Source organism: Chaetodon auriga, chromosome 2 (genome assembly GCF_051107435.1).
Source record: "Chaetodon auriga isolate fChaAug3 chromosome 2, fChaAug3.hap1, whole genome shotgun sequence".
NCBI classification, from domain to species: domain Eukaryota; kingdom Metazoa; phylum Chordata; class Actinopteri; order Chaetodontiformes; family Chaetodontidae; genus Chaetodon; species Chaetodon auriga.
Window position 1 is genome coordinate 4,633,102 of NC_135075.1, and position 14,229 is coordinate 4,647,330.

General features: G+C 41.4%; 1 protein-coding gene across 4 annotated transcripts in view; it reads left to right on the top strand.

Moving 5' to 3' along the window:
- iqsec1b (IQ motif and Sec7 domain ArfGEF 1b) overlaps positions 1-14,229 on the top strand; it is a 176,391-nt gene that overhangs the window by 95,429 nt on the left and 66,733 nt on the right. The window lies entirely within an intron of this gene.

Consider the following 14,229-nt stretch of genomic DNA (forward strand, 5'->3'; position numbering starts at 1 on the left):
AATAATAAAATAAACATTTTGCTGAAACAGACATTAGGGATTAATGACTACTGCTGCACAAGGTATGCTAATACTTATGAAGGTGATCAATATTAATGAGGAATCTGCGAGAAACCAGGAATTATTCATGTATTCAAGACAGACTTTACACTTACTTTATTAGAGAATTTCTAATGTGATTCATGAGTCAGGCTTATATGACATGTTGTATGTTTCATGTATGTTAAAATGACTCTGTTGTGAAACTGGCTACGTGCTGCATCAGCCTCAGTAGTACCAGGCAATTTTCGAGGGGGCATGTTGACCTTTTGTTAATCCCATTGCCCGTCTGTCTACAAAGCTCATCTATTAGTCCCAGGACATTCATTAGACTCTTTATTTTATCTGACATCCAGGGAGTCACATAAAAGTCATTATTTTCTGCTTCACTAGTGCTGGATTGCATAAGAAAGAAGGAGCCTCCATCTGTTCCACCCAGGGCTTGCCTGCGCTAAGCTGGGTTTTCATCATATGACCAAGCGGCCCCTCCCCTCCGCTCTCCGGTCAGGGCACAGCCGTGAGCTGTGGGGATCGACTGCAATTGTTGATCATGTGATCCACTCAAGGTCGCTGGTGGGTCTGTTTCACAACGCTGAGTTTCCTAAAATGCCCTGAATGATCACATGGTCAGCCAAGAAACACAGGCAGCATGACGGTGTGTCATTTTGAGTGTTGGTCTGATTTATGTGTAGCATTTTTCTGTCTGGTTTGGAGAACAGAGGGCTTCCATTCATGACCTTTCATTCACTCAGCAGTTGCAGGTGCTACAAAGCACCATTTCTAACATGGTGAGCGGGGCCAAGTGCGTCTGTGATGCCCCTGAGGTGATTACCTCCAAGCTAGATACAACTGGTTTGTTGCTCTGTCTCTCATGAAGACACATGTATTCATTGTTCTAAAGAGCTAACATAACTAGCTAACAATGCCTTATAACGGCCTCTTGACTGACAACTGACTGCAGAATTCTCCAGAAGCACTAGCAATTGTTCCAGTTGTTTTTGAGACAATAAAAAATTGGGGAGAATTAGGGAAGCTTTGAATGGCCGTGATCAGCTTCTCATCCACTTTGCACTTGCTGGGCAGAGCAATCTAGAACTAATCCAATCTGTAGTGACACAAGGGGGTGTGGAAATCAGATTGCGGGATTCTCTTCCCCCCTGACAAGTGTCCATACACTGGCTGTGTCTGTGGTTGCCCAGCTTGGCAGGAAATAACCTGTAATACTGTGTTTTTGATCCCTCTTAGTAGTACCACAGTGTAATACTCTATAACTGTTAAAAGCCTTGTGATTGCATTTTACTTTAAACTAATCTGTATAGAATAATTCTGATTATTATATATCATTATTATTATGAAATGAATAGGCGGCTGACATGCATTGCGATCTGTGATGAGCGACAGTGTCTGTTTTAAGACTTCCTCTGAGGGGGTCCAAAGTTCAAATTCTTCATCTTTCAAATAAAAAGATGAATTTGCCAAACAATAAAATGCACTTTTGCTCAATTAAACACACTCTTACTTGGTCTCGTATGACCTATTTATAGTAGTTAATGTAAACAAACTCTAAATATGTGTAACTGACATGACTGAGTCAGTCTGCTGACTTTGGAATTTCTTCTCTACAACATTTACAGTCTACATTTATCTTTATGCCATTAGAGCCAAGCTGTAATAATATGGCAAATTGTTTCCAAACAAAGAGATGAGGTAATGAATGTGGAAGAACTCTTCTGACAAGTGCTTAACAATTAGATTCAAATGACTGTTAATTATTGAGAAACTATGCTGTCAGACAGTGAACGGTGGGGATGTGGTTGATATAGGCCCTCTCATTTATCTTACTGTCTGTCTTAACTGTGTTTGTGTATATACATACAGTAGCTTAATAAGGCCCCATACATCACTCTTCATGACAGCAATATCAAATAAAGTAGCTGGAGCTGCACCACTTTGTTCTGGATTGATTGATTTGACTTTATTGAAAATTTCTTTGTCAGCATGTTTCCACAGGGCGTATTACAGGACCTCTGGGTATCAACATGGTTCTGAATCCACTGTTATCACAAAGGTAAATCTATCCAGAGATGTCTGCCCACTTGTCTATAATAAATGGGCCACTAAAATATTTAGGAAGCCCTCCTGGTTAATGTTTAATGCCTTACTCACTGTGCACCTTTACATCTTGAAAGATGACTGTGGAAGTGTCAAACAGCCTTTGTGCATTGCTTTAAACTGTCGAGAAAAATGACTAAATCATGAACTGAGTGTTAATGTAATCTTAAATGCTGTTCTGCAGGTCCCATCCTCACTGTTGTTGTTGTTGTTTTTTGTTTTTTTTTTACACAAACAAAGACAAAGAGCATAAAACCAGCTCAGATAGGACCTGGTGCTTTAGCCCGAGTGTGCTGTGAGATCTGCGTGTATTTAGAATGCAGCAGCATTGCCGTTGTTGTTGGTCACAGTGATATAAGAGCTCTGCATCACATGGGGGCACAGCTGTTTTTAGAAGGCAGTAGTAATTACAGCTGGGGCCTGTCAGTTGGTACATAAAAGTAGAGACATTGCAGCTAATTAAGAGTAGCCTCATATAAGCGTTGTCATCGTGTGTGGAGAAGCCATAAATAGATCAGGTTTTTATTCGCTCTCCTGCCACCGCTGTTTGTGTTGAATTGATCTAATTGTAAAGTCTCTTTCATGGCAGTGCTTCAGAGCGCAGCTGAGAGTATCACAGATCAAAGCGGCCTCGTTTTCCCATAAATCTGCATGGAAGTAAATTCAGGCAGCTGGCATTGCCATGCTAAATACACTCGCTGTACCTGTACAACACACATCTCATGATTAGAATGATCCTGCAGTCAGCCTGGAGCTGTCATTTATTCGCTGTACTTGCAGGCAGAGGATAATGTGATGGGCTTTGCTGTTTACCACAGTTCACTGTCACAGACCAGGCTGTCTGCTTTAAAGACAGTTAGCATCATGAGATATCACTCTCTGCTCTTTAATAGGAAAACACTGATCCCTAATGCTGCATTGCATGATGACATCATGCTTATTTATAGTGGAACTGCAACAAGGAGTTCATTAATCAAAGAGTCAGTCGACAGAGGTTTAATGAACAACAATCTTACTGACCAATTAATGTTTAAGTCTTTTGCGTTTATGCCTCACTGTTCATATAGCCACAAGACACTGAGTGTGTTTAGATACAGCGCAGCCAAGCACAGATACAGACTGGTTATGCTGTACAGTAAGAAGCTACACAGTGCATCTTCAAATGCATTAAAACCACACTGTGATACATTGGGCTGGCAAGATTATATGAATATCATTATGAGTAAATTAGACCACAGGAACAGACGCTGAACAACTAATGCTCAGAAAGAACATGGACTTTGAGCTGGCACACATAAACAACGATGCAATACACACAAATGATCACATTTACTAAGTTACTAATTCTGCCATAGTGTCTGTGTCCAGCCCTTCAGTTTTCCACCTGGACTCATTTTAATCAAAAAAACATATTCACACAGACATAATGTAGCTACACCTACGGTTGACAGCGAAAACATCTTCTTTCAAACCGAACTGAGTTAAAACAGTTAACACAGCCAAACTTGATTGACCAATCAAAACATCGGTTCAATTATGGTTGTTTTTGTGTGAAATAGGTGTGTCGAATTATAATTGACTGTACTGCAAATCAAACTTACATTTTGAGGGAAAAGTTTGAATAAAAAATGCATAATAAAATAAATAAAAAAGAGCATTTCATGTGGAGCTTAGAGAAAGTCCGGCCCACTTTAAGTGGGCCTCGTGTGAAATTCAAATTTTTCACTATTTTTTTGACATTTTACAAACTAAAGGATTAATCAGATTGGTAATGAAACCAATCCTCAGTCACAGATATGAGTATAACTTTGTGGCCATCGCTCAAAAGATGCCATCTTCTCCTCTGTTGTGGATATTGGAAGCAGTTCTCAGCTTTGCCTGTGTTTGTGTTTTATCTCTGAAAGTTACAAACAGATTTGGATGAAATTTGGCAGAAAGACAGACCTCTGCTTGAATAGATTTCGCAGCTAATCTAGATGTGGGTTTTCTACTCTCTGATTATTATCGCTTGGTGTGATGCTGCTCCCGGGTGCTGGTGGGGAAAGCCTGACATTTGGGACTTCCAACTTGGCTGCTCACTGAGGCTTCGCAAGTTTGCAATCTCCAAAAGGCCAAATTATACATAAATGTGAAAGAGGTTGCTATCTGCATCTTTTGCTTTGCATTGTTGTCGATATAGTAACCTCAAACTTGGGGCATATTCACTTTTTCCCTCAAGAGTGATACAGGGCTGGATGTAAACTTTACAGATCCTGACATCTAAAAGTGGGTGATATATGGCTCTGCCCACTGAGCAACCAGGAGATTAAAACTGATTCATCTCCTTATCACATTCAAAAATCTTGCAGCAATAAATTGATTTTGTCAGCATAAAATCACATAGAAACACACTTGTGTACTCACATATTTTGGCACAGGAACTTGGGTCCTATCAAATCCTCGCGTATGTGGAGGAATCTCGAAAAGTGCTGGCTTACTGCTGCTGAGTAGCTGTAGGGCAGTTTTCTCTGGGCCTGATCCAAAATCTTGCTCTGCATACAAAGTACTATCTACATAAAAGAAATACCAGAAATCTGTGTGGAGTGTGGGAGCAGGGGAGTTGACCTGCCCAGGTGGATATACGCTGTATTTTTTTGTAGTTTGTGTTCCTCCTGAAGAACTGTGGCCTGACTGGGACAGCTGACCCTGAAAACCCCATAAAATGCTCCATTTAGAAAACGCAAAGTGAGAGGAAAAAGAAACCATGTCAGTGCTGTTGTCCTACTTATTTATATGGCAGATAACATATTAAGATGAAATTGGTTATCATGCTTCCCCTGAAAAAAAAAAAGAAAAAAGAAAAATTAAGTGAAATTCTATACAGATAATGGCAACACTCCCATTTTGTTTCACTGGAAGAAAATGTTGGATTTTCTTCTCTATTTGTTGCCTAATGTTAGATTGATGTTCAACTCCAGTGTCTTTTTAGGAGAATATTGACTGCAAATCAGAATCAAATGAGGAGAAAGAAGGTAGCAGTAGTCTTTTCAGACCTGCAGCTTTGTCACTGAAAAAAGTTCTCAAAGCACCCAGTAATGCTTATAGAGCACAATTTATTTTAGTAAATTTCCATGTCGGCATCACTGCAAGTGTTCATGTGATGATACAAATCCATATGCACCAACATCGGCCTGTGTGGATGCAGAATGAGCAGAACCTCATTCATGTTTACTGTCTGTCAGTCTGTTTTTGGACTATGTCTGTGCCTCAGAGCTAATAAGGCAAATTAGATGAATGAATGGACATTCTTAGCAGCTCAGAGCTTTACTCATGTATCTGGCTCTTTAGCTGCTAAATGCTCAACTATTTTCACCAGAGAGTCTCCAACTGTGTCTGTCTGCTGTTTGGTGTCGAGCAGGTAGTGTACAGTGGATTTTCAGAGCTTTTTTCTCAGAAAACAGCTGCCTGCTGTGGCTGAAAACAACACGATGAGAGCAGTGACAGCGAAGCATAACAGCCATTTAAGACACTGTCATTATAACAATATCGATTATAGCTGCTTTAAACATGCTGAGACAAATACTGTGTTAAAATAGAGAAATGACCTCTGATACTGCGTCTACAGGACGTTGGAGAAATATATGTTTGTCCATTTAGGCACAGGCAAGCTTGGCGTATTATTTCATTTGGACCCTGCTGTGCGCTGGCCAAAGAAATATTTCAAATATGTCATCATTACACTGTTGCCACCAGATTTCTCATTGACTTGCTTATTTTCACTACCTGTGGCCTGATACTTGATGGTTTACTGTGTGTGTGTGTGTGTGTGTGTGTGTGTGTGTGTGTGTGTGCCCCAAAATGTGATTAATGTCTAAAATGAGTCATATTAGTCAGTCCTCTGTGTAGGCTATCCACTGTTGTTTAGTTTGTTCTGTATGGTCTGAATGGAATGGTTTAGTGGCTGCAGGACATGGCATCATAGTTTTCTCTGGCCTCAGTTGAGCCCTGAGAAATGATTGAACAACAGCTGTGCGATAGATACAGTGGATAGCACCTTTTTGCCCTTTCGTGTTTTGTGATTTGTACTATTTGAAAGGAATACAGATATGTATCCCTTCACAGCATGGGTCTTACTGTGATAAACCACACCTGATAAATGTCCTGTTAACACTATTAACGTCAACATCATTTGCCACAATATGATATTCTGTTTGTTTTGAAGCAGGCTCTTGATACACGGTACGACGTAGAACTGGGTACAGTACAGCAGTCAGCAGATGAGAGGAACAGTGTGGCTCCATTGACATTTTTCTTCACCTTTCATCTTGTTTGTGGTGTCGCCTAACACACTTGCCACTCAGAGGTACTTCAAAGGCAGGATTGGACGAGTGAGGCTTGTGTTCTACCTACCTGAGGCAATGAAAACTGTGAAGTATGCTAAAGGCTACTGTATCTGCTTAAGACAAAACTGTGGTTGGTTTTCAGCCTCTTGTCATTCTGAAAATGAAACTGAAAAAACCAAACTAGCACTCGTGTGCAGCCTGTAAATATTCTGTACATGTAATGTACAGTCATGGTAACTAAGTACATTATTACATTACTTTACTATTACTCCACAGTATTGCACAGGAAAATATTGTACTTTTGACTCCACGACATTTAGATAACAGCTACAATTAGCCTGCTTGTTGGACAAGCCTTGAATGTTGTAAATCGACGCGTGGCTTATCATTAAATAGCTAATGTTAGCAATTAAAAATATAGCTAATTCTAACATTTCAAATTTCTGTTTAATGCATCAATAACAATTCAATGATAAGATATACAATACTAAATTGTGGCACAGACAGGGGTCATTCTGGTGCATGATGAGGATTTTTACTGACATATTTCACTGGCAATACTTTTGTATCTTTACTAAAGTAAAGGATCTGAGTACTTCTTCCACCACTGATAGTCTAATAATTTGGTTTGTGCTAAGTTAAATCATTTAAAAATTGGATTTCTGTTGAGAGTTGGGTTATATTCTATGTTTTTCTAAAAGCAAAGAAAAAGAGACAAAAGAGTTCTAATTAAATGATTTCAGTGGGAAAAACAGCACAAAAAAGATCATATGTTTGAGGTACTTTTAATCAACCGTGCACTTGCATACAGAATGGTACCATGCACAGTAGATATGTGTTTGATCCGGTGCTAAAGCAAAAGCTATAAAGTTTGATTTTAGTTTTGAATGTACAATGATATGAAAAACGCTTCTCTATAGGCCAGACAGTGCTGGACTCTTGGGGTCAATATTTTAATAACAAAAATCTGATAACAGCAAACATTCATTTTTATTTGTTTTTTACAGAAACACGTTACATGAACAAATAGATCCCTCAGATGACTTTTTGTGAAAGATGTGTGATGATGGATACGTCATCTGCTGCAGTTACACAATAACAGTAACAGATAACAATATCAAACAGTTAACTTTACAAAAAGATGAATAATTAGTGAATTACTTTAAAAAAAACACAGAATAAACTAAAAAATATATGAACAAGTGTCATGTAGATAAACAAATTCTTTATAAGCTATTATTTATAAGCTTGATTGCTGCAATTCACTGCACTGCAGTTTGTTTCTGCCTATCTGCCAAAATCTGCCTATCAACCTGCTGATATGATGCACTTTTGATTGCATCTGTCACTGATATGTGCCATTGATGTCTCAAACAGGCTTAAATGAGGTGAAGCACACTGACAGGTGTGACCACACCTCTGCTGGAGTGTTTCCTCACCACAGTCTTTAGGACAGGAGTCCACTAGAGGGAGCACAGCTGCAAGGCTTTACAATCAATGTGCTCCTGAGAGCAGATTAATCCTCATCCAGATGACTGGGAAGCTGCAGTGGTTGATGGAGATTAGAGATTGGACATTTAGTGGGACAAAATGAGACAATTTAATCATACAGTTAATCTATTAATTGAGGAAACAATCAGATTAATCAGTTATGAAAGTCAAATTAGAATTCAAAAGCTATTGTTGCCGGCCATTGATGCTGGATTTTGCTATCCACACAAGATGAAATCTTTTATGGATATCCCTGTGCTACTGCTTTTTCACCTGCCAGTATGCGACAATTCTTCCTGGACCCACAGTGTTAAGACGGCCTAAAAAGAGCTGCTGGGAGTATCACCTGAAGCCTTGTAGTAAGCTTCAGTCTTGAGGTCTTCAGGGAAAGATCAATCTTCTGGGCAGAGTCCGAGCCAGGGCTGATACTGTGGGAGATAGCCATCAATCAGTGTCTAATGTGAGCCATGTGAGGACATAATGTACAGGACCTCCTCCTCTTTCCACTCATCACTCCTGCTCAGACCTCAGCTGGCTCCTCGTGGCCTCACAATAGCTGCAATTACACAGGCTGCGGTCCCCCGGGTGGCAGCAGACTCATGGGGGCTGTTAAGGCCGAGCAGCGACGCCGCGGGCCATCTTTATTGGTTTCCTGAGCTCAAAATGTAGAGGTGATGATAAGACCTGCGCTAGCCGTTTATCACTGGCTGCCATCTCTGTGGGGAGAGGGCCTTATTCTTAGTGGGGAATTAACACAGCATTCAGGCACAGCAGGTGAGGAGGGAGCACACCCTGTATTTGACAGGAAACACCATATGATGCAGGAGAGCGAGGCCTTTAATGAACTCTGAGGAGAGCAGGTCAGGGTGAGGTGCCGCCCTCGCACAATGGCACTGATGTGTCTTCCACACTCATACTGTCTCTGCCATGCCTATAAAGCTGTGCCTTGGGTCCAGAGGGAGCAACGCATCAAACTCTTATCTTGATCATATCATGCAAATTTCTGACTCCCTCTCAACTCACCAGCAAGCTGTTTCTTCAGCGCCTGCCTGAGACCCGAGCCTGTTGAGAAAATGTAGGTCACATGGTAAACTGTTAAATTTCCATGAGGATAAACAAGATAATGGGATCTGTTCTGCCAACTGAATCAGCAGAACAGTGTGGCTGCTGGCGGAGGTTTGTTGCTTCAGCTAGTTTTCTCGAGGAAATACGAACCACTGTATTTTTCCAATAATCACTTCCTGCTCGAGAGGAACAAACACAACTAGCATGTAAGTGCATGATGTATGGCAAGAATAACATTACGTATGCTACATCCTTCCTCTTCTGTCCCTGGATGAAACTGGGAAAGGCTCAAATGTGAGTGAACCTTTTGTGATTAAAGTAAATGTAACAAATAATTCCAACTTTCAGATGTTTCAGAAATAAGCTTCTTCCTCACATTGACATGTAGAAATGTGCTTTCACGAGGAAACTCTCTCAAGCTGCTCATCAGCAACATCCTAACCACCATTTTATTGGCTTAGCAGCGGTTTGAATAAAATGTTAGTGCGTGAATAGTGTTCGGGCCTCATGTGGTTGTGTGTGGTTGCCAGTTTCAATTAATGTTGGAGTGCTCTCTGTTGTGCATACATACAAGTACTGCACCTCAAGTGTACAGTTTGTATTAAAATTAAAGTGCATTAAAGTGTTAAGTGGGTGACTAGATGCAAAATAGCATTGAAAGAGCTCATATTTGTACAAAGATGGTAGTGAGAGGATGGAGCCTCGGTCTTTTACATGTCTTGTAGAGGATATGTGTACTCCAGCAAGAGCAGCGTTGCTTGGGTCAAGTAGCCTTATTAAGCACTTATTTGTCCTTCTGCAAGGAAAATTCTTTCCACCATCCGTACAACCTCAGCTTACACAAATACATACATCAAACTGGACAGAAAACATCAAATTTGACATATACATGTGTGAATCCCACACACTCACCCACTACCACCACATTCTTAAACTGTACACACTGTGCACAAACACACAAACTCAGACACATTGCAGTCTGGATGTTCTGTTCATGGCAGAGGGGACATGGCTTTGTGAATTGCGTTCTTTTGCGTCTTCTCTGTCATCTGTCCTCTTTCAAGGAGTTGATGGTACAGAGGAGCTTTAAGGGTCAAGGCCCTACCAGCTCTTGGCAGCACATGGAATTGATCAAAATCTGGCTTTTCTCGACCAAAGTTTGCACTTCATATCACAGACCACATTTTTTTTCTTCTACTTTGGGTTCATATATTTTTACATCCGACTCCAGAGGAGTCAGTGCCTCACCAGTCATGAACCTCACCGCACGTCATTGTTCTGTGCCTATGCTTTTTCCCTCTCCTCGTCCAAATGATTTAATTGCTTAATGCAACATGCACAAAGAAATCATTTTGAAAATAATATTGTTAACACAGAGATTTAGCTAGAATCTCCTAGAGGTTTCTCCACGTCCATTGCTGTTTACACTCCAACCACATAACCTGTTCTGTACCACAGAGACCTGGAGGGAGGACAGACTACACATACACAGAAGAGGCAAAGCTCAAGAATACTGTTAAATTCAAGTTATTTGAAAAGCTGTAAGAGGCTCATGCTCCTTGCCCCAAATGACATAGTCGTTGCTGAAGTCTGTAATTCCTAAATCTCTGCAACAGAGGTGGTGAGTAAAATGTTATCATAAGCAAACAAACATAATACACAGAATCTTGAGACCCAGACTCAGGTTGACAAAAACTGGAATTTCCCTTCAGCTAAACAAAGATTTGACATACCGGACTATCACTGAACATTAGCACTGTGCATCATGGGAGTTTTTATTGCAAAATGAATAGTACAGTCATAGTGCTGGTTGTTCGATTGTTGTTACCAGTTGTACCATCGGGTGTGTTGATTCCCACACCTAAGCCAGTTACAGCTTGTGAATCATAGCAAAGCCCAGCTGGAGTGAAGGGTCTGTCCCTCCTCAGGTTCCAAATGGATTCTGCAGTTATTACCATAATGTTTTCCTCCAGCACATTTAGCTCCAGCCCACAGCTGGGTGCAGGAAGAGCTGCACCTGCTACAACCAACAGAACTGCTCCTACTTTCCAACCTTGACTTCTGTAGCTTAATGGCTGTCAAAAGATGTCAGTCTACGGTGTCTATAGTGACATGTCATGATGTAAGGTCAAAAACCAGGGATTTTATCATTGGCTGTTCATGATCATTTCTGACATGGGATTTCCTTTGTCTGCCCTGGGTAAAGAGGTGATCAGGCATGACCAACGTCTCACTCGAGCTGCATGTGGACCTCGAGCTCTAGATAATCACATGATGAATGGTCTACCATTTGGCTCCACCTTATGCTCAATAATGTGCTGTCGGCCCCCCACAGTCGGATGCCCCTGGGCCCCCAGACTTTCACTGACACAAAGGACAGCGTTTGCCCTGGTCCTTAATGAGGCGAGAGGAACATGTGTGGCCAGGTCATAACCTGTTCTCTTGAGACACTAAATGAATGAAAAGGAAATCGCTTTAACTGCATCCTCCTTAACTACTGTGTAAATTCAAGCAATACATTTATAGCATTACATTTCAGCAAGAGAGAGAGAGAAAGCTCACACAACCAACATTAGTTTACTTTTCACAGAGCAAGGAGTACCTTTTAGACTGTGAAAACTAATAGCAAGTTAAGCCCAGCAGGAATCATTAAACTCCATGATGTCTGTCATTCCAATCAGAAGAAATGCATAATTTAATAAAAACAGGAAACACACAATATGGTTAAAGTGGAATTTCAGCCAGGAAACCAATTACAAAGCTGGCAAGAGATATGTGGTGTGGTGGCTCACCATCAGCCAAGTGTAACTGGATTGCCCGGTTCTTTGCGGTCCCTGGTTGGTCCTTCACTGGCATGCTGGTCAGAATGAGATCAAAACATGAGAATTTAATGGAGATTCGGAGGCTTGTGGCTTTTACTTTGTTTGTTTGTTTGTCTTAATTGATTCATTGCTGGAGGAGCTGAAGAAAAGATGTCCTGCTGTCTGAACCAGACCAAATTTTGTTCAGAAGTTTGGGTTTTATTTTAATGGTATTTGATGACTGTATTTTCAGCATTTCAACATATAACTAGTTCTATGTGATATCAGTGACAGATTTCCTTGCAAAAGCACTTAAAAAGTAAAACCCTTTACATACATTAAAGTGTCATATGCAAATGAGATGCCACTACAGTAATGGCAGGTTGTCTTCCACCTTACTTTAGACTAAAAGTCAGGATATCTGCCTGGCCTGCTGTGATTTTGATGGTTCCTTTTCTGTCTATCTCTTGTAAATCCCTCAACTTCATGGAAGTGAAGTACTAAATCACTGAACAGCCCCTTTAACTTTCCCATCGAGCTGTGCAGCCTGTATTCATTAATTGAAGGATCCCATTCTGGTGTTCTGTTGACTTTAATTGCTAGAGCATTATATTGCTTTAGATTCATTAGTAGAGTCTTTCCATCAACTGGTCCAGCCATATCACATATAGAATGAGATGGGTTTGGATATTGGTCTGCAGCATCATTGCACAGTGTTCTGTTCAATACCATAAACTTTCCTCTGCTGTTTTTATGATTCACTGCCTTTTACAAAATGCTGTCTGTTCTCACTTCAAAGCTGCGTGCCAGGCTGAATAATTGCCGTATCGCTTCACACAGCTCCCTGCCCGGCCTGCTCCGTGGCGCCGTGAGCTGACGGAGCCAGAGCTGAAAGCTGTAGCAGTGCTGGTATCGCGTCCAGACTCCTTTTCAACATCTCTGCCAGGATGTTACTGACAGCTGAATCATCATGGTAGAAAGCGACGACACCCATCCAGCAGTGAATCTGAATTAAACAGAGAGTGACCATGGCACTCTGTTGTGCTAGGGTTTGCTTTAGCACTAGCAAAGTTAAAACTGATTTACACTTTTCAGCTGAATGGACTTTTTTCTTGGATGTGCCCCACTCTTCATAAAAATTCTATCCTTTTGCTGTATTGCCAGCTATCTGAGGTCCTGAGGTATACTTTCTTTTCTTTTTTTCATGTAAAACCTGTGTAAAAGCTACGTGATGTTCAAACACTACAATTTGTTGCACAGATTTGTAGTTTGGGGGACATATGTAGTCATAAAGTATTGATGACCTGTGTTTCTATATTCATCATTAATTCATTCATGCATCTGTACTTGTCTGTTCCACTTTAGGCAGGATTATTTGTACAAGTTTCACAATGAGTGTCTGTGGATGCTGCATGTTTTTTCATTCGTCCCATGCACCAAACTAAAACGTGAATTTATTAAATGATTTAAATATGAAGAGGGCTGTTGAATAGAATTTTTTTGTTAATAATTGCTCAGCACCAAAATTCAGATCACAGTGCTGGTTGATTCTCCTCACCCTGACCCTGAGCTCTCTTCTTCAACCAATCAGCAAGAGTCACATGAAGGGTCCATCAGTGTCTTTTATTGCTGTGTTTAAGGTCGTCCTGGCAACCAGCCAAGGCTTTATGTGCACAGGTTTGTGTGTGTGTGTGTGTGTGTGTGTGTGTGTGTGTGTGTGTGTGTGTGTGTGTGTGTGTGTGTGTGAGGCTGGCCCTCATGGGTGCCGGCTTCGCCCCTCTGTGCACCATGTGCTGCTGCTGATTAGCTTGTCTCTGAGCAGCCCGGGCTGGCAGGGACTGTGCAGCATCTGATAAAGCCTAATTGATACGGCCACCGAGGGAGGCCTTTGTGTGCTTTGTTGGCCCAGCGAGGCGCAGCAGAGTCAGACCTTGTCAGTGTGGCCGCTTAGACAATAGGAGCAGCTGTAACTCAACTCTGAGAAGCAGTGATGATGGAGACAGCAACCTCCTCTGCTATTGACTGAGCGTGGAGAGAAGGAGTCGGACAAGAAGGAGGTTTGTACGAAGGTTGTGTTGGGACAAACCTTTTGCCCACCAGCTCCAGGGGAAGCCGAGGTGTCCAGTGGCTGACATTTCTATCAAGGCACTGGAAGCTTTTACCTGGACATACAGGGAGTGCAGGACAGGACAGGACTGCCCAGGGTTAACAAAGGGAACAGAGGGATGCAGGTTCAGCCCCCTCCATGTGGCCCGGATACACACAGGCAGATGCTGAGATGGGACTGTACCATGTGGGGTGTCGGTATTGTTGCCATACACCCTAAACTGTGCAGGATTTGCTTTGTTCTCCTAAATGTAAGCCGTTCTCTTTAAACAAGCTTTTTTCCATGGACTCTG